This window comes from Bidens hawaiensis, unplaced genomic scaffold, assembly GCF_021521415.1.
Source record: "Bidens hawaiensis isolate Kalapana, Puna unplaced genomic scaffold, B.hawaiensis_p1.1 tig00001961_1, whole genome shotgun sequence".
Classification (NCBI taxonomy): domain Eukaryota; kingdom Viridiplantae; phylum Streptophyta; class Magnoliopsida; order Asterales; family Asteraceae; genus Bidens; species Bidens hawaiensis.
This window is the reverse complement of record NW_027491109.1, coordinates 868,655-890,932: the sequence shown is the minus strand read 5'-3', so window position 1 is coordinate 890,932 and position 22,278 is coordinate 868,655. Positions and strand designations below refer to the sequence as shown.

Sequence of the window (22,278 nt, the reverse complement as noted above, 5' to 3'; positions counted from 1 at the left end):
CTTTAATATGAGTATCATATTGTTATATAAAAATAAAAAAAAATTAATGGGTTTTTTTAATTGTGTCTTTTAGTTGTTCATTGTGTCTTTTAGTTGAGTTTTCATATGAATTGTATTATAGATTTTGATAATTATATTTTCAATTGGTACTCATATTAAAGATAAAAATTAAAACAAAGATTACGTCATTGTGTCATTTTGTTCGTCATTAATTTTTAGTCATTGTGTAATACGTTCATTGTCTTTTATTCGGATTGACATATGACAAATTCATTTAATTTGAGAAAAATAGTATTGCGTTCATTGTATTTTACGTTCAAGTCATTGTGTAATATGTTGTTTCCATTGTGTTTTATGTTTCAAGTCATTGTGTTATATATATATAGCCATTGTATCTTACGTTTTAGGTCATTGTGTTATACGTATTCACCATCGTGTCTTACGTTTTAGGTCATTGTGTTATATGTATTCACCATTGTGTTTTAGGTTTCAAGTTATTGTGTAGCATGTATTAATCTTTGTGTTTTATGTATTAGATAATTTGTTGTTATTTTATCATTATTTTGTCATATTATTATTACACAACGGTGTTATTAGTATTTAAAAAAACATAATGATGAGTTGAAATACACAATGACGAAAAAGCACAATGACGAAAAAAGACACAATGATAAGCAAAAAGACACATTGGTGTGCGAAAAGACACAATGACGAAAAAAGACACAATGATAAGCGAAAACACACAATGGTGTGCGAAAAGGCACAATGACGAAAAAAGACACGATGATAAGTGAAAAGACACAATGACGAAAAAAGACACAATGATTAGCGAAAAGACACAATGGTGTGCGAAAAGACACAATAACGAAAAAAGACACAATGATAAGCGAAAATACACAATGGTGTGCGAAAAGACACAATGACGAAAAAAGACACAATGATAAGCGAAAAGACACAATGGTGTGCGAAAAGACACAATGACGAAAAAAGACACAATGATAAGCGAAAAAACACAATGGTGTGCGAAAAGACACAATTACGTGATTTTTTGTTTTAAATTTTATATAACAAAAATCATACTCATATTAAAGATAAAAAAACGCTTGATATTATGATGAATTTTTTTAAGAAAAATATCATAAGAAAAAGTTATAAATGTTCTAGAATGATGGGGGGTATTAACATGTGCCTTGAATGTTGAGAGAGAAAATATATACAACTACCTCTATACATTTTTTCTTTTGGTCCCCACTTGACACATATCAATTATTATGGCTTCTCACACTTCTTATTTTTGTTACCATTTGTAGAATAACTTAACAACCCATGAAACATCAAACATGTTCCATTAATTTTATGATGAGTTGTTTCTTTATTTCATAAGTTTTCAAATGGGGTCGGGTAGGTTTGAGTTTGAGATTAGTTTTAAAGTATTTGTAATAAAACTTAGCAATTAATAGTAAGCATGAGAATATTTGGATGTGTTTTTATAGTTTGAAGTTGTAGTAATCATATAATTAGTAACAAGGTTAGAAACTCGTATATAACACATGTTAAATTTTTTTTAACAGCTAAATATAATAAAACAATTTTTAGAAATTTTCAAATTATTAATTTATATACTACAAAGGAATGAAAGGCTAATAAAGCAAGCAGAAAAAGTATTTTACACTCATATAATTATAAGGTTGTTGGATATGAGTCATGGAAGACCCTTGAAATGTCATACGTGGACAATCCTTTCTTCAACGGCGAAGGAGGAACACGCCGCCCCCAATTGGTCACGTGTGAAATGAGGAGAATGAGGGTCGTCATGCGGATCATCCTCCAAGGGTCCAATTGGATTTTTTTCTTTTCATTTTCATTTCTTTATATTATTAAATAATATAATGGTATTATTATTATTATTATTGGGGGAGGGGTGAACCATAAATATAATGGTTGAATGATAGAGGAAAAACTGAGTTGGCACAGAAGTGACACAAACATCATGAATAATGGAGAATGATGAAAATGAACCATAACACATGTTCTAACACGTGAAATATGACAATGGATAATTACTTATTTATTATGTATAGATTTAAGTGTCGAACAATCATAAACAACATAACAATATATCCTATGCTTTCTAAAAAGAGTTGTCTAATGGTTGTAGGGTGGTTTGTGTGGACACAGTTTGCCTTGACAACGAGACAAGTGGAGGCAACACCAAAGGAGGGGGGTTGATGTCCCCACTCGTCCAAACTGCCACATAAACTCTTCATACATTGCCTCACTCCCGCTTTGTTTTCCCCTTCTCTGTTTCTTCTCCCCAATTAACCACCTCGTCCCACCATCTCTCATCTTCCACCTCAACTAATCTCACTCTCATGACACATCATCCTGCTCTTATCGAATCAACTCCATTTACCCTAATATTTAATAATTGTGATTGAATGTGATCTTTATACACACATAATATATATATTGAGACGATAAAATCCATAAGATCAAAGTCTTAATTTCTAGTCACTAGTGGGCCAACAAGGTAGTAGGGTAAGGACTAGCGATTAATCGGAATTAACCGGGACTAACCGACATTAATCAATGATTAATCCGAGACTAAATGTTTAAGATTAAGTGTTCAGTAAGTTATGAAAACTAATTAATAAAATAAATAACAAAAATACGTTTTTCTTAATTGCATTTATGATGTAGGAGTAAAGTCTCGAGTTGATTTTTCAATTTGTGCTATATGTGATGGTCCTTTTTATCTCTCTGGTTTTTACTCTTCTTGAATTTAAATAAATTGTGATAAGGACTAATACTTAATTTTGTAATATTGTCAACAATAATATAATTAAGTAAATAAATAAAATGATAGTTTAAAAGTTAAACCCATGACACGTGTGAGAAGTTGGAGAAATCATAATTAATTGACATGTATTAAGTATAAAAGTAATAGTACAAGTTCTCTCTTTTCACATACAAGTCACATGTTAATTCTCCCATCATTTTAAAACATTTATAACCTTTTCATATGATATGTAAAAAATTTAAAAAATCATCATAATAACAAACGTTTTTTTATCTTTAATATGAATATAGTTTTGTTATATAAAAATCAAAACAAAAATTAAGTTATTGTGTCTTTTTGTTTACCACTGTGTCTTTTTTTTGTCATTGTGTCTTTCATCACATCATTGTATTTTTTTAAATAATAATAACATTTTTGTGTAATAATAATATGTAATTATAATGAAAAATACCAACAAATTATTTAATACATAAAACACAATGATGAATACATATTACACAATAACATGAAACGTAAAACACAATGATGAATACATATAACACAATGACCTGAAACATATGACACAATGATTAATACATATAACACAATAATCTGAAACTTAAATCATAACAGAAACTACATATTACACAATGACTTGAACGCAATACATAATGAAAATAATACTATATTTTCAGTTTAAGTGAATGCCACATGTCAATTTCGAACAAAAGACAATGAATGTATTACAAAATAATTAAAACGAAATGATAAGTACAAAGACAAATGTTGAGCACAAAGTCGCAAGGACGAACAAAAAGACAAAATGATGTAATCTTTGTTTTAAATTTTATCTTTAATATGATCATTAATTGAAAATCACAATGACTAGAATCTATAACACAATGCATAGAAAAACTCAATTAAAAAACACAATGAACAACCAAATATCACAATATAAAAACCCAATAATTTTTTATATTTTTATATAACAATATAATATTCATATTAAATATTAAAAAACGTTTGTTATTATGATGCTTTTTTTTTTTTAAAAATGTCGTATGAAAAAAATATGGACGTTTTAAATAATCGGGGAATTAACATTTGTCTTGCATGCATGTGAAGAAAGAAAGTTATCATAAGTGGGTTATTAATGTCCTTCTCATCATTTTTTATTCTTAAAATTAATCTCCACTATCGAAATCTAAGATCAATGAACTATATTTTTTCTCACCCTTCTTATTTTTAGTAAACTTTGTATTTTAACATTTCCCTATAAATATATATATGCCGAGACCAAACGATTTGTATTTTATTTTTATCACGAAGAAAATTTTTAAGACTTAACTATGATGCAACATTATTGCCATCTAAAGATGAAGTTGTGCCACTTCAGATATGCACAATGGTTAATAACATTAAGACTAGCTATGATGCAACATTATTAACTTAATATTCTCTTAAGGATATTTTTCTTCACATTTTTATTATAGTTTTTAGTCAAAAACACATGTAATGGATAATATTCATTCAATCATTACCATTTAAAAACACGTGTAAACTTTATTGTAAAAATGTTAATCCCTTTACAACAACTCATAATGCCGTGTGATGATTTATAACTTTATCCACTCATATAATGACTTATTAGACACAATCTTACAACGAGTAGGCCACAAACGCCTACATGTGCGTCAATGGCGAGACCTTGTGGCTATGGCGAAGTTCACTGACAAGTTTGCAGGGTCCATTTAATAACTACTTATATTTTATATTATTAGAAAAACTTGATATGATTTTCAAAAGAGGTCTGATTATTGAAAATAGATGTAGAAGATAGCGTGAAAATGAATGACAATTCAATATGATTGAATTATGAAGAGTCTAATATTTTCCTACTATACGACACATGGTTAGAAAAATTGTGAATCATATATATATACTAGTTTTTATCCCCTGTATTACGGGAGTTGTTTTATATTGTTTGTTCTAATATTTATTTATTTTTTGAATTTATATTTTTTTTATTGTACGAAAGTTAATAATATACTTATGGTTTGATGATAAATTGTTTCACAAATAAATGAGATGTTATAACCTAGTTTAAAAGTTATATGGTTTTGATGAGACCCAAGACCCGTTTATTTCTTTTACTATAAAGTTGTTTATTTTAATTATAAATAATATATTTATAAAAGTTAATAATATACTTATGGTTTGATGAGACCCAAAACCCGTTTATTTTTTTTACTATAAAATTGGTTTTTTAATTTAAATAATATATATATTTTTTAAAATAAATAAGATATTAGTTTTTAGTATATCCTATTTTATAGGATTTTTACATAAATAATTTGGTGAGAATAATTTTTTATTTAATGAGATGTTATAACCCGTTTAAAGAATATCTGGGTTTGGTAAGACCCATACCCATGAATTCGGGTCAAATGCATGAGAAGCCTCCATTTAAAAATCAAGCAAATCTGGTGACTCCAAAAAAAGGGGGAGCGACCACATCGCGACACGTAGGATTTTTATGTTTTCGTTTATATATATTATAGATATATACTAGGTTAGTTACCTGTGTAGCACACATGTTAGAATAACTAATTTTATTTAAATAATAACACAATGTAAAATACAAAAAAAATACATTCAAAAAATATAATGATATATTATATGGTAGAATAAATTACACATTACACAACATGGAAATAAAAAGTTGTTATAAATTCATAAATCTCTAAATAATTTTTGTACACAATACTTGTAGTTTTATTTGTAACTTTATTTTCTATATAAAAACATAGTAGTTTCACATTGTTTCTGTTTATAACTCTAAATAATGCAACACATAACTATCATGAGTTAAAATAAATTGTCTAAAAAACAAACCAACCATCTATAATAATTGACCTTAGCTTTTATTAACCTTTAACGCAAAATAAAAATAAAGTGAAAATTTCATACTTTGAAATTAATCATTTTATCTAAAGGTATAAGTTTTTTTAAGAATGAAAACGTGAGTTCCAATATTACTTTTGGATATGATTTCGGCTTCTATAACACGGTTATCTTATTGTAATTTCACATATAGTTTAGTTTCATTGCATGTACCAATTTTCTAGTTAATATTTTAAGCAACATTACTTCAACATCGACTTTTATGACTAATCTATAACTTGACAACCTTAGATTTTAAGGTCATTTAAAACATCAGGAAACTAATACTTTCTTGTAACGTATCATTTTATGACTGATAGAATATGGATAGCGAATGCTTGCAAGTTTCTTGAGCGACCACATTTTCGGTGCAAGTATAACTCACTCACTAAAGAAACTACATTTTAAAATCTTCAATAATAGAAGAATATACAAAATTAATTTATCATATGATTGATAGTGTACTAAAGTCTAACATGTGTATTCCAAAGATAAGTGATTTTATCCATCTGAAAAACCAAAACATATAGTCTAGTGTTTATATTTTTGTGGATTTTTAAGATTATGAACTTAACATAAATGATTGGTTGATTAAATAGTTAACTAAAAAGAAGTTGTAAATGGCTACTTTTTTAAACCAACCCGTGGATCGAAACTCATTTTAATCATAAACTGTTTTGACTTAAACCATGTTTGATATTTAAAGACTTAAACCATGTTTGATATTTAAACTGGCTAAAGAAACCTGCTCGTTTAAGTTAACACAAACACTAAGAATACATAAATAGTGAATTTGTCTTTTAAGAGTTTAAAAGAAAAAGACTTTTAATTTAGTAATTAATCATATATATTTAATAAATTAAAGTTAATTGAAATTTGATTTTAAAATTAATCTTGCCTCTTCATCTAATAATATCATTTCTTATAAAACCTTAATTAATATAATATATTTAAAAACTTAATTTTTAGAATCATTATTCAATATCAACGTGAAAAATGGTTACTTAAAAAAACATAATACTAATAACTAATATAATATATTTATGTAAAACAAAAAAAAATATATTTATGTTGGTATTTAATTGTGTAAATCAGGAAAGTATTATTAAAAAGAGAAAATAAAAAAGTAAAAAGTAAAAAAATAAAATATAAAATTATTAATAGCAAATAGTTATTAAAATGAGAAAATGAAAGATTAAAAAGTAGAAAAAAATGAAATACAAGATTATTAATAAGACAGATAATTGTAAAGATATTTAATATGAGAGAGAGGAGGGAAATTTTTTGTAAGGATGAATTTGATGATGACATGTGGCATTTAGTAACTTTTATTTATTATATAGTATAGATATAATAGATGGATCTATGAGACATTTTTTTTCTTTTAAAATTTTTGTTCATTATATATTATATATATAGATAAGGAAAATTGGATTTTAATAATCCTAACTTTACGCAGTTGGCCGATAATAATCTCAACTTTGAAAATAGCCGTCACTGATCCCAACTTTCGTGCTATTTGTTTTCATTGGACCACCGTTAAAAAAAATTTAACGACGTTAAGTTTTTTCCAAGTTTTAAATTGATGTTTTAGGGCTTTTGATCGGAATGAGAATACAAATCGATTGATGTAAAACTTAACTCGAAACAATGCTTCAAACAACTTGATTTTTGTTAATTAATAGTTTAAACACCCGAAATGAAGCATCCTTTAGTCGGTTGGACCACTGTTTGGAGGTAAGTTTTACATCAATCAAATCGTATACTCATTCCGATCAAAAGCCCTAAAATATTAGTTTGAAATTTGAAAAAAACCTAACGCCGTTAAGTTTTTTTAACGGAGGTCCAATGAAAACAAATAGTGTGAAAGTTGGGATCGGTGACAACTATATTCAAAGTTGGGATTATTATCGGCCAACTGCGTAAAGTTGAGATTATCAAAATCCAATTTTTCTATAGATAAATATCAAATGTTGGTATTTATGAAATCTTAGTGGTTATATGTATACAACTCCTTTTAAGAAATAAACTATTTTAGTATTTATGATTTTAGTTTCATCATTGACACAAGTTAGTTAGTGATGGTGTGTTGGCTAAGGTGTGTGTTGCTAACTTTCTTTGGGTTAAGGTTGCCAAGGTCCAAATCTTAGTGGTTATATGTATACATGAGTTTTTTTAACTATTTATTGTTTTAAATTTGGTGGGTTGTGTCATTATATTTTTGAAAGGTTTTTTAACTTAGATTTTCTTTAAATGTTTTTAATTTGAGGAAATTGAGTTTTAGATTTAATTTCGGTATTGTGACGAATTTAAGTGACACCAACTAAAAATGCAACGCCTCATCGCCGCAACACCCGTGTTGTAGTTTATTTAGTTGTGATATTGTAAAAAACCTAGCGAATAATGAAATTATTTTTATGTTTACTTCTGATATGATAACGAACCAAATCTTTACCAACCTAATGTATCTCGACTCGCTGTAACGTCCGTGTTTTTTTGTTTGTTTTTTAAATATGCCAATTTTTCGACATTATTTTTTGGGTTTAGTTCCAATGTTGTGGCGAACCTATGGATACCGACCGTATTTTCGTCACAACGCTTGTAATTTTCCGACCAAATGAACGTCATTTCACTTATATTATCTTTTGTATCATAAGCTATACGTTTACTAATTTATTTTTCTATCAGATAACGGTCGTATATGGGCCGCTTTCATCATAAGTTAAACGTGTGCTGACACTATTTTAGGCGTTCACATAATTTTTTTGATTTAGTGTAGGTGTAGTGACGTACTTAACCGATACCGACCAAATTTGCGTCAAGCCGCCGCCGCAACGCGGCAGGCTCTAAACCTAGTTATATTTTAATAATCTCAATTTTCACCTATTATCCGAATTTATTTCTAACTAAAAAATTGTTTACAAATTGTTTCAACATTGAACGTATATTTCTTCAACAATCCTACTTTAACTAAAAGCCAACCTCGTTAGATTTTGCTGACTTGAATTTGAAACGAGAAAAGAAAATACACTTCCCACCAATCTTTGTATATGCTTGTTTTATTTGCATTTGTCGTTTTTAACTAAGATTTTGTGAATAGGAATCTCCTCCACATATATAGCTTTTTTATGATTAATACCAAAATTATTCATATGCCATTACGAGTGGAGGAGAATGTGAAGGGTTTCTTTTATCGTGATTGGCACTTTCTTTTAGATTCCCTTTCTTAATTTAGAATGGATTGGTTGCAATAAAAGATGATGTTGGATTCAAATATTGATTAGGTTTTTTTTGGGACCGCAAGAACATAGATACCCTTCAAAGAAAATATATATTGATGATAAGGGGAAATGACACTTATGGGTACTACCCATATACCGTCCAATTTATTTATATCTTCAAGTACATAAAAACCACAAAATTACTGGCAATACATACCCATAAATACCTTAGAATTTTTTGTTTGTTTTTTAGTTATCTAAGTACAACAAATGCTAAAAATGAATAAGTTTTAAGTGGCAAACATTTGCTATGAAATGAAGCCATGAACCCCACCCACATGGAGTGGCATGGGTGTTGTCATGTGGTTTGGAAGCCATACACTCTACCCATATTGTTGCCCACCGTCCGATTGTCGTTGGTGTCGTCATTGACAAAATGATAGGATGTAGGGTTACGGGTCGGTAAGGGAAAGATTGCTCGTCAAATATGACATTATGAGAGAGAATGACTTTGCCAGTAGATTGATCTAAGCATCCCTACCCCCATAAATTGTTGTGGTAGCTGAGAAACATACAACATGGGTGGGGGTAAAGATTGTGAGGTTATGTAACAGATGTGTTTGGGTAACATCGAAAACTCTTAAATGATCGTAAGTTGGGTGAGAGAGGAGATAAAGGTCAAAAGTAGGAGTATGAAAATCAAGGTGTTTGATAGGTTAGATAGTATGGCGATGAAGGTCGTATGGGAGTATGAAAGTTAGCGCTTGTCGAATGTGTTGAAGTCATTGTTATCAACCCCCCCCCCCCAAAAAAAAATTACATTGAATAGACTTGATTTTACGATTAAATTGAGTTAGGACAAGTAGATATAGTTTGGTAGATGTATCGGATTTACCATGTAATGGAATTTGAATCATAAAACGGTAGATCTTTTTTCGAAAGTTGAAAAGAATGACAAGTTGTAGAACTTAAAACTTTATTATAAGAAATATATAAATGTCTACTAACAAGATCTAACTTGGAGTGTTAGAGGAATCGAGGCGGTTGTATATGTGGTCGATTAAAGAGGTGGCGTGACAGATGAGGAGGTATGTTTGGATTGAGTATATGGATACATGTATTATGGCATGAAAAAGTCCTTCCAATCTTGAAATCCTTAAAAAAACCACATGGGTCAAATTCAATGGTATGAGTAAGTTTGTGAAGAAACACTAATCTACCCCGGGCAGATTACAGATAATCTAGGGGTTAAGTAATGTTTCCCACTAGGGTTAGGTCCGGCAAAGAAGGATGTTCTTCAGATGACCTGCAAAACAGACACCGTGAGCTCGTCACTGAGAAGGGGGGGTTCCTCCTTGTGACCACCCTCCGGCGTGAGAATCAGACTAGATTGCTCTGAATATAAGTGTATATTGAGAGAAATAGCTAGTGAAGGCAAAAATACCAGATCATGATACCGTTCCAAGGTGTTGGAGTATTTATAGCCGAAGGTAGGTTTCCAAGCAGGTACAGCCAGCTGTAGAATATTCCTGTTCTACCAACTATGGGCTACGCACGTGCCATGCTGGTTGGTGGGTAGGCAGCGGCTGATAGTGACCAGGCCGGCTGTGTACTATTCCTTTTCCACCAACTGCAGGCTATGTGCATGCCACGACAAGGGTTGGTGAGTAGGCAGCGGCTAATAGTGACAAACAGTACTAGAGCATGCTCCTCGTACTGTTTGTCGGTGAGCTGTCACCCTGTGATTGGTTCATGGGCTGCTTTGGTCAGATCTTGTCTATTTTGTCCATACCTTGGCAAGTATAGTACAAAAGATCTTCCAGAAGCATACAGACTGGCTCATTTGGGCGGGAGTATTCCCGCCTTGCTCATTCCTTCAGGTGACACTGAATTATTTAGTGCCTTGTGCGTGTAGCCTTGCTATTAGTGCGGGTAGCCTTCCCTGATGGCTTGTATCCGCAGCTGCGGGGACAGGCGGAATACTTCACCGTTAGGAGGCTTTCCCTGCGGGAACAGCTGGCGTACTGCGCGTAAGGTCTTCATCTCTGAGCATGGTGGATCCTGCGGAACCAGTTGGTCCTTGCGCAAACGTCCCTCTTCAAGGTGAGTCTTGCGGGTCCAACTGGGCTCTGCTGGGACCTACCTCTTCAAGTCCCCCAGTCCAATGTTCTTCTCATGAATTGTTAATAAGTGAGGTGAGCTTTGGACTTAATCAAGGGGTTTTGAAAAGTATTTGGTTTTAAGGTTGTCCGTGGGGATTCTTCCCGCGGTTTCCCTAATGTCACGCAGAAATTCCCGACTTTTCTGCTTGATCTTTGGGTATGATGCGGGTAGGTGTGTAACCTCCTCACTAGTCAGGAGCGTTGAGTTCCACTTGTGTAGATTCTCCATGAGGTTTTGGTAGTTTTGAACATAGTGATCAATTATGTTAAAACAATCAATTCCATCTTGGAGCTTCAAACAATCTAGTTCTCGACGTTCCCACTATGCGGGGATGTTATTCCCGTTTCCGCAAGCATGGCCCAGAAGATCCTTCTTGGTTTCAATTCCCTGCGGAGTGCTAGGTATGTGAAGGGTTTCGCCTTGACACTGTACCCGCACTCGTCTTATAGTTACTTTACTTCCAAGGTATTCCTGCCTTTAATTCCCTGCAGGTGCTAAGTATGTGAAGGGTTTTGCCTTGACACTGTACTCGCACCTGTCTTATAGTTACTTGGTTGCCAAGGTAAGGGGTATTTTCCCGCTTACTTTTGAATCTTTTTGAAATTCGAAGAGTTGGTGAAAGGATAAGAACAGTCTAAACTGTTGAAACGTCGTCCGATGGTTTCTTCTGACAGTGTCAGGACGTGCAGGAAGTTATGGCGACGTGACAGTATATGGTCATTCCAGGCGCTTTTTCAGGCGAGTGGGCGCGATTTTTCGGGCGCGTGGCCGCGAAATTAATGGCACGCGTCCTTTCAACAGCTGTTGCCAGCTTGCTCTTTGCCACGTGTCATAGTTTCATTGCACCTGCGATTTCTCTCTCTTCCACATTAAATTCATCGCATTAATTGCGATGAGTATATAAAGGGCGAGAGAGTGCACCTTAGTCCACACTTTCACTTCTCTCTTCATCTTCTAAACGATTTCCGGTGAATACTCACTATTCCGTCGAGCATTCTTTTGAAATCGTTGTTCTGTATATCCAAAACATGTCTTCTACCCGTGATTTTGAGGCCACTGTCGAGGAGTCTGAGTTGTTCGTCGAGAACCCGACGTCGACGGCCGAAAAGGACGACAAGAGCACTGCTGGCGAGTGCCAGTGCGCTCTTCCTATTGACCTCTACCAGTACATCGTCCGGAAGTTCATGCTCGAGCCTTTCGAGCCTGAGTTTCCGGAGCCTTATCAGACGGTGTACGATGCCCCCAAGGGCAAGATAGGGGTGTACGCTGCATTCTTCGTCTATGGGAATCTGAGGTTCCCATTGACGAAGTTTGTGTACCGTGTTCTGGAGAGACACGGTGTACACTTGACGGAGGTACACCCAATGGCGATCGCGAAGATCCGCCATTTCGAGTGGGTGTGCCTCATTATGGGTGTAGAGCCCCATGTCGACCGCCTGATGACCTTCTACTCCTGGAGGTGCATCCAAGGGTGGTACACCCTGGTCAACCGGATCAAGGGTCTGAAGATTTGCGCCACCGAGCGCAGTCTTCGGTCTTGAAAGCGGGAGTTCTTCTACATCTCTGCCCGTGTCGTCCCTATTGCGATGACATTCAAGAACGGGAGAGCACTCCCCAACCTTCACGCCTCCAACTACCAGGAGGCGGAATGGTTCTCCAAGATTTCCCGGATCCAGACTCCGGTTTACCGGTTTGCGGAGTCCGGGATGGTGATGCTCGGGATGAGCCGGGTATGGAAGGATGCCGGCTCTGAGACTCCGCAAGTGTCGATCGTCCTCGAATACGGTTTGAACTCTGTCCCTTACGGTATGCTTTATTTTATTTGCTAGGTTAGGGTTTTTGTTCTAACCATCTCTTTATTTTCAGAGGGAAACGACTTGCAGTCTCTCCTGCAGCCGCGGGAGGCTGGTGGTCCCGCTCGGATGGGTACTCGCGCTCTTGACGAGAACGAGTTGCCCATCCTTGAGCAAACGGCAGACCGGTTCGTGGAGTTCTACCCGCCAGGCCACGAGATCCTGAGCGCCAGGCGACCAGGTAAAGAACTTTTTAACCCTCGCCCTGTCAATGCTGAAACCTCTGCGGGAATTCCTCTAATTTTGTCATCTTCTGATGAGGAATCCGCAGATGGTCCTTTCTTGGCGAGGAAGAAGAAGGCTGCCGGCGGGAAGGGCAAGGCGAAGGTTGCCCCCACTGCCGATCCGGTGAATCGGTCAGACTCAGAGACCGAAAGTGAGGAGGTGGCGGGGAACCCTGGTGGTGAGACCACTGTTCCGGAGGTTCAGACGGCTGTCACCTCCGAGCAGCCCCGGACGACGACGGTGACCGGCGTGAAGAGGCCGGCTCCATCGGGTTCGTCCCCGCCTGTTCGCACCTTCAAGCTCAAGAGGACTCGTAAGTGTAAATAGCTTTAACTTCATATCTTTCTGGCAATGTTTTTAATGTCTTGTCTTCATGCAGGCGTGGATGCAACTGCATTCCAAAGCGATGCGGGGAGGAGCGGTTCTGGACCCATGAAGGTAGGTTTGGTCAACCTGCCCGAGGCGATGACCCTGGCGGCTACGCCTGCTTGTAGTACTGGTTCAGTTGCTCATCCCGTTGAGCCAACTGTTCCAGCTGTAACCTTATCCCCGCCGGCTGTCAGTGCCATTTTCACCGAATTCGTTACTGAGCCGGCGGTGATTTCTCTTGCGGGTTCTTCCGCAGCCGCGGCCACGGTTGTGAGTTCACCTCCGGTGAGTTCACCTCCGTTGGTTTCCACCGCGGCAGCCTCCACCGTGTCTCCTCCGGCGCCTGCGACTACGGCCAGTCCTTCAGGTACGTTTGGGGTTGGGGCGTCTAGCCAATCCTTGCCTCCTTCCCGTCTCCTTGACCTTTTGGATGGATATCCCTTAGGTTCAGGTGATGGGTTTGGTGGCTATCGGCCTGTTGTCGACCCTACAGGTGCGTAGGGTTATTTTGGCCTATATCCCTTTCATCATTTCTTTCTCTTAACTGTTTTTTGTTTTATTGCAGTTCGTGATTCCAATGAGGTGTACGCTCCTCGGTGGAAGATCCGCCGGGGAACGACCCTCCGGACTGCTGAGGACTGCGTCGAATGGGCGTGTCACGCCGCCCCAAGCGGTGCGCTGGGGGAGGCCATGGCCAGCTACCAGGAAGGTAGGCTGTCCAACGAGCTCCGAATCCTTCTCGCCCGGATGCAGCCGCGCGTCGAGCTACTTTGTCGTGAAAACGACAAGTTGAAGACGGCGCGTAGCCTTGAAGTAGCTCAGGCGCGGGCTATCCGGGAGGAGAACGCGAAGCTTGCCGCCGTTGCTGCGGAAAAGGAGAAGGCCTTCAAGGCCCTTGAGGTTGACGTTCAGGCTCATCTGGAGGCCCGTTCCAAGGCTGCCCAAGCTGTTAACGAACAGCTTCGGCTGGCCAAGGAAACTGCATGGAACGCAACCGAGAGGGCCACCAAGGCTGAAGCTGCTGCTGAGCCTCTACGCATCGAAAATGAGGAACTTAAAGCCAAATTAGAGAGGCTCCAGCAGGCTCATGATGCCTTGGCCATGGAAGATGCCAAGAAGCTCCAAGAGATCTTGGACCAGAGGGGGGTGCTTGACCACACTGAGCGTAAGCTAAAGGGCGTCGAAGAGGCTGCAGCCAAAGATGTGTTGCTTGCCAACCTCACAAAGAACGAAGCCGAACGCGCCCGTAATGAAGCTCAAGCTGCCCTCCAGGAGGCTCTGGTTGCCAAGGAATGGCTTATTCGAGAAGCGTTGTCGCAGGTATGCACAGCTTCCTAACTTCTAACTTCTTTACGCTTTTCCTTTTGAGTTTTTGACAAACTTCTGTTTTGTAGGTTGTGCATCGGGTGTTCACGAGCACATCATATGACGATGCGATGAGCGCAGCCCTCAACGCTTCTCATGAGGATGGGGAAAAGGCTGGCTTCCTGCTTGGTCTAGGGTTTGTTGAACAAGGCATCCCGCCTTCCAACTTCCCTCTTTACAATGTGGATACTGAAGCTGCGTATGACCAAGCAGTGGATCAGTATGCTGCCTTCCCGCATCCGGTGGTGGAGAAGGTGAACGAGATTGCTGCTGCTGATGATGGGCTAGCTATCCTTAAAGCTTTCCTTGAACCGCCACACTCTACTGATGGTGCGGGTCCAAGTGGAAGTGGTCCTGAAGCTTGATCCTTTAGATCCCTTTCCATCATTAGAGTAGATTTTTATTTTTGTATAGCTTCTTTTGTATGCGGGTATGTACCCAGCAATCTTTATAATATTTGAATTTTGATGGAATAAAGATTATTTGCTAATACCCTGCCTTGCTTATTTCACGCATATTTTGATTTAACTTAGCAATTTCTTTAGTACTTAGATAAGTTAACTTTTCAACGTGGCAGATAATAAGTTAAAGTTTTGCTTCCTCTTTCGTGATTGTGCGGGTAAGACCGTCACTTGCACTTAGTAGGATGGCTAAACTTTACCTATATCTGACATGCGTGGAAGTTTTCCTCATCCTTTCCTTTGAAATTTTCTAAGTGTTTTGAATAGGTTAACCTTTCGACGCGCGGTTGCCAATAGGTCAATATTCAGTTTCCTTTATCATGATTGTGCGGGTAGGACCGTCACTTTCATTTATTGGGATGACCAAACTTCACCTATAGCTGACCTGCGTGAAGGTTTTCCTTAGAAATTTTTACCGTTTTATGTGTTTATGCGGGTTTTGCCGCCTTCCACACGCAACGACTTACTTCTTCCCATATTTATGTGGTGAATACCGGCATAGCAGCGTGGGAAGTTCATAAGTATAAAGGTAAGGCTATCAACACAATGTCAAAGGAGAATCATTTCCATTAGAAGTGGCTCTAGGCCTTTACAAATTTGGAATTGATCTACATGTAACATTTGCGTAATTGAGCTCCGTTCCATGTTCTTGGGATAGGAGTGCCATCGAGCCTTTCGAGCCGGTATGCGCCTTTTCCCAAAACTTCTTTGATAATGTATGGTCTTTCCCAGACCGGTGCCAGTTTTCCTGGGCGCTCTTGGTTTGAAGCCTCGTTGTTACGCAATATGTAGTCTCCTACACTGAAGTTGCAGAGTTTTACCCGCGTGTTGTAGTACTTTTGCATTTGTCGCTTGTAGTTTTCTTCACGGGCTGCGGCTAAGTCTCTGCGTTCCTCGGTTAGCATAAGGTCTAACCGTCTTTCCGCATCATTGTCTTCTGGCTGAATTAAGACCCTTGGTGAGAGCAAACCAATTTCGACTGGGACCATGGCTTCAGTGCCATAAGTGAGGCTGAACGGGGTTTCTCCCGTACTGGCCTTTTTCAGCGTTCTGTTTACCCAAAGGACGTGTGGAACTTCGTCTACCCAGCCGGATCTGTGTTCCAGGAGTCTTTTCTTTATGCCTTCGACGATGCTTTTATTTGCTCTTTCCACCTCACCGTTACCTTGCGGGTGTGCCACTGAGGTAAAGGTGTGGGTGATTTGGAGTTCTTCTAGCCACTTTTGTAGCTTCTTGTCAGCAAAGTTGGTGCCGTTATCGCTCACCAAAGTCTGTGGAAGTCCAAAACGACAAATAATAAATTCCCAAATAAATTTTTTAATATGTTTTGCGGTTGTTTAGGCTAAGGGTTTTGCTTTTATCCACTTGGTGAAGTAGTCGACGGCTACCACTAGGAACTGAACGTTTCCTGCTGCTGTAGGAAATGGGCCTGTCACATCGATGGCCCACTTCTGAAATGGCCATGAAGAGGTGACTGGAACAAGTTCATTCTTCGGGCGATGCGTGTTGGGTGCGTAGAGCTGGCAAGACCTACACTTTCTGATGTATGCCAGTGCATCCGTATGCATCCCCGGCCAAAAGTATCCCGCGTTGTTTAGCTTAGCTACAACAGCGCGTGGACCTGCGTGTACTCCACAGATGCCTTCGTGTACTTCCCTTAGGAGGTAGTCGGCATCCTGGTTGTCCACGCATCTTAAGAGTGGGCCAAGAAAGTTACGTCTGTAAAGGATGTCATCGTTTAGTTGATAGTTTAATGCTTTACAACGTATTTTTCATGCCTGTGTTTTTTACTCTGGTAGTATACCCGCTGCAAGGTAATTTATTATTGGTGTCATCCACGTTTCTTTACCGGTTTGGATGACACAAATTTCCTTGTGCGGGACTGATGGTGCTTCAAGGAGTTCAATGCGGATGTCCTTTCCCAAATGGGTGAAGGCTAATGATGCAAGCTTGCTTAACGCATCCGCAGATTTGTTTTCGCTACGCTTGACGTGTATGACTTTACAATCATTAAAATCGCGCATAAGGGTTTTTGCTTGTGCAAGGTACAGGGCCATTGTGTCGTTCACGGCCGTGTACGTTCCGTTTATCTGATTGGCTACTAACATGGAATCTACGTGGGCTTCCAAGTTTTTCACTCCCATTTTACGCGCAATTCTCAGCCCTGCCAAGAATGCTTCGTACTCGGCTTCGTTATTCGTACTTGGAAAGTCCAGTCGAATAGCGTAAGTGTATTCTTGGCCTGCTGGGTTGGTTAATTTCAACCCTGCGCCTGAACCCTCGTTGCTGGCTGCTCCATCGGTGTAGAGTCGCCAGACATCATTGATGTCCTGTGCTGGGGAGGGTTGAGCCTCCTCCTGGCACTCTTTCTCCCGCGAAGCGGGGACTTCTGCAATAAAGTTGGCCAGGACCTGGCCTTTCATAGCTGGTCTTGGCTTGTACTTTATCGCATATTCCCCCAACTCAATTGCCCATTTGGCTAGACGTCCCGATAATTCGGGTTTGCCTAGAACGTTTGCGAGTTTGAAGTTGGTGAGAATGGTGATTGGGTGACCCTGGAAATATCGTCTCAGTCTGCGTGAAGCTTGTACAAGTGCTAAGACTAATTTTTCCAAGGTGGAGTACCGGGTTTCTACGTCTGTTAGGACACGGCTAACATAGTAAATAGGCATCTGGATACCTTTCCGCTCTACTAGCAGGACTGCCCCGGTTGCTCTATCTGTGGCAGAAAGGTATATGATTAATTCCTCCCCTGCTTCTGGTGCTGTGAGCGTTGGGAGTTCGATCAAGCATGACCGAATTTCCTGAAAAGCTGCTTCCGCTTCTGGTGTCCAGCGGAAGTGCGTTTTCTTTAAACAGTTTCTCAATGTTGACACGAATGGGAACGACCTATCCGCATGGTTTGACAAAAAGCGGTTAAGTGCAACTAGGCGTCCATTCAGTGTCTAAGCTTGCTTGATGGTAGTAGGTGATTCCATTTTGATAATGGTTTCGACCTTTTCAGGGTTCGCTCTGAAGCCATCTTTAGTAACAATGACTCCCAAAAACTTCCCTTCTTCCATCCCAAAGGAACACTTGCTCGGGTTGAGCTTCATGTTTATCTTTCTGAGCGTGTTGAAAGTTTCTTCGATGTCTTTCAACATCGCTTCTGGCTCAGGGGCTTTTGATGACCAAATCATCCATGTAGACTTCCAAGTTTCTCCCAATTTGGGCATGAAACTCTTTGTCCATCAGGCGTTGGTATGTGGACCCTGCATTCTTAAGTCCGAATGGCATCATTTGATAACAAAATGTGCCATCGGGCGTCCGAAATGCGGTTTTGTCCTGATCATCTACAGCCATGTGGATTTGATGGTACCCCTTATATGCGTCAAGGAAGCATTTAAGGCGAAACGGTGCTAATGAATCCACTTTGAGGTCAATTTCGGGTAACGGGTAACAATCTTTGGGGCATGCTTTGTTTAAATCTTTGAAATCTATACACATGCGCCATTGTTTGTTAGCCATCGGTACCATAACGGGATTTGCAACCCATGTTTGATATCTACTAACGCGTACGATGCCCGCGTCAAGGAGTTCCTTGACTGGGTTCTACACGCGTTTGCCTGTTCCGCCCCCATTACTCTGCGCTTTTGTATGACTGGCGTAAAAGCCTGGTCACACTTGAGCTTATGCTCTGCTTTACTTCGAGGTACACCAGTCATGTCAGCTGGTGTCCACGCGAAGATGTCAGCGTTTCTTTGTAATAAGCGTTAGAGTAAGGTGCGCGTAGGATCAGCGATTGTTGGGCCAATTGTAACAGCCTGGTCAGGGTATCTGCCATTGAGGGCCCATTTTTCTGGTTCGGTAATGGTTGGTTTAGCCATCTTTGGTTTGGGTTTAGATGAGACGGATGCGATGCATACCTGGGGGATACCGGTGATCATCGCTACACCTTGAGCAGTTGGCCATCCCATCATGCCGTGGACTGAAGATACCACGGCGTTGAATCTTGCCATCCCGTCTCTCCCGAAGAGAATGTCGTATGTGTGATGTGGCTTCCTCATTACAACGAAGTCCACGTCTTCTGTGCGGGAGTATTTCCCGTCCGTGAGAATGACGGGGAAAGATAGGATACCCAGGGGGGTGTTTGTGCTGCCGTCGAACCCTTCCATTGAGGCGTAAACTGTTTCAGGCGTTCTTTGTCTTCGTCGTCTAGCTTGTCGAAGAACTGCCTGTACATAACCGTTGACGAGGCGCCGTTGTCCGCAAGAGTGCGGGAAGTTATGTAATGCCCCAGCTGGCTTTTGATGACGATGGGGCCTTCCTTGCTGGGTCCTCCTGGCACTCGCGGGAAGCGTACCTCAGCTTCCTTCCATTCGCATGGTTCTGTCGTTCGTCTTTTTCTTCCTCTGATGTTGCCATGAACCATGTGGATGCTGATGTCAACGGGCTTTCGTCCATTGCTTTTATACCGGTTATCATTCCTTCCTCCATTCTTGATTGATGCCACAAGGTGTGCAAGTCTTCCATCCTTGACGAATGTTTCAACAACATCCTTCAAGGATGTACACTCCTCTGTACTGTGACCCTTTGTCGCGTGGAAGTCACAGAATTTGCTCTGATCCGCATTAGGTCGTTGTCGGATCATTGGAGCTTTTGGCCATGGCAGTTTTTCGGTGGCAAATATCTCCGTGACGCTTTTGGTGAGTGGCGTCCACCGGTGTTTTCGGCTTGAAGGGTGCGTGTTATCCCTTCCGCCAACAAAAGGGCGAGAGCTGGATGAGGTGTCAAAGTTTACCCTTGTGGGAAACATCGAATGGAAGGAAGCTGAGGTAATCTGCCCGGGGTCCGGTTAGTGTTTCTTCAATATATATATTGTTTATTTTTATTTTTATTTTTTAAATTTGACCGTTTCACAATGGTCGTTTTAATATATTATTATTATTTTTTTCTTCAACCGGGCGACAAATATATCCTGCCCCCGCCCCTTTTCGCCCAATTATCGCCGGGGGGTGGGGGGTGGGGGGGCGGTGTTCCTCCAAAAAATCGCCCCTCTTCACCCCTTATTCCCGCCCACTACACACCCTAATGGTTATTCAACATTATGCATACATTAATAATAATGGTCAAATATGGATGAACTGTCACGACTTACATTTCTGATTGCCGTCTCCGAACAAGACAACCGAATCTCTGGAAGGAAGAATGTGACCAATTTGACACAACCCTCCAACAAAGATGCCCCGGCAAAGCAATTTGCGGATACGTATGTGAACGGGATCCCAGCGTCTTCAATGGCTTTTCGAACCACCATTTTATCGTCGAAGGTCACTCGTCCAGGTTCCTTTGCGTCCGCCATTCTGGATGGATCCGTACCAAACTCCTAGGGCAAAAACCGCTAAAAGTATGTGATTGGTTTAGTTCATCTAGGGGTGTGCATGAAACCAAAATAAAACACAAAAACTGATGGTTTGGTTTTACATTTTTGTAAAACCGAACTTACGACTCGGTTTTGATTTTGCATGTAATAATGACCGAACCAAGTTTATAGCTTTTCATTTTTTGTTTTTAGTAATTTATAAGAATTTTGGTAAATATGTAACTCAAAAATATTTTAGTCTAAATGTATAATAACCATTATTGACTAACAAAATGATTTAGGCCCAAATTCATCATGTTTGACCATTTTTTTTTACCCAAAGTTTTAAGCTCTAATAGCAAGGCAAAAACACCAAAGCAAATTGATAGATTTTTATTTTGCATTATTACTTTTAAGTCATTTATACGAATTTAATAAATTATAAATTTTAACCCAAATGCATAATACTTAATTAGTTATTAACTAACAACAAAATTTATGCCCAAGTTCATTTTCTTGGGCCAATTTTTTCGGCCCAAAAATTTCAAGTTTAAATGGCAAAACCGACAAAAAACAAACCCAAACCAAAAATCAAAAAACCGAACGGTTTTCAAAAATCAAAAAACAAACTTTTAATATTTATTGGTTAAAACCGACACAAACCGAACCGTGCACACCCTAAGTTCATCTGTGTTCAGCTGCTTATGAAAATGAGAGCATTTATATAAAAATTTCATACATATATATATATATACCTTAACATTTCCAGCTTCTTTAATGGCATCAACAAGTTTAAGCTGAAGTAGTAGTTTATGGCTAGTGGGATGAAGTTCACCAGATACTATACTTATCACAACATCTACTTTCTTCACGGCCTCTACAAGACTCTTATGATCGTTAAACGAGCCAGTGACAAGATGAGCTCCTTGTTTCTTGAAAGAAAGTAGCCTCTGAACCTTTTCGATGTCGACACCGATTTCGGGTCGCTGGAGAACGTATGACTCATGGCCTTGATCTAAACTGGCTCTCACAAGCCTCTTCCCCAAGTGCCCAGTTGCACCAACGATCAAAACTTTGCTCTTTGTCTCCATTTCTGTTGATGGATGTTATGTTACAAATTTTATATAGATGTAGTGTTTAATTGGTAAAGGTTTCAAAGTCATCATTATTCATTTGGTATGTTTGGACTTATTATTTATGTTTTTATTGAACAATGAATAAATAATAAATTATTATGAAAAGATAATGTTTGAAGAAAAAAAAAACTTTTATTGGTGTTTTGTAGTTTTGTTTGTCCTAGTGTTCTGTAGGTGTCATCAGTCACGTTATGTTTGGTGTTTTCCGTTTCTATACCTTCTTGCTAGGTGTTTATTAAAAGAAAAAAAAACTGGAAGACTTACAGAAAGCTAGCAACTTAACACACACAATGGGAAATAAATAAAATTAAAACGACACCATTTATTCCAATCCAAGGTAGAATATTTGCTTCTATGTTAGTAACTGAGAAAGGTTTGTTGTTGAAAATATGGTCCTTCCTTGCCTTTCAAATCATTCAACA

General features: G+C 38.6%; 1 pseudogene across 1 annotated transcript; it reads right to left on the bottom strand.

The window, feature by feature from the left end:
- Positions 1-20,505: 20,505 nt before the first annotated feature.
- On the bottom strand, positions 20,506-22,010 carry LOC143604528 (bifunctional pinoresinol-lariciresinol reductase 2 pseudogene; annotated as a pseudogene). The gene is made up of 2 exons (XR_013148317.1): positions 21,476-22,010; positions 20,506-20,759 (listed from the first exon to the last, which is right to left on the bottom strand). The product of XR_013148317.1 is annotated as a bifunctional pinoresinol-lariciresinol reductase 2 pseudogene (transcript).
- Positions 22,011-22,278: the final 268 nt, after the last annotated feature.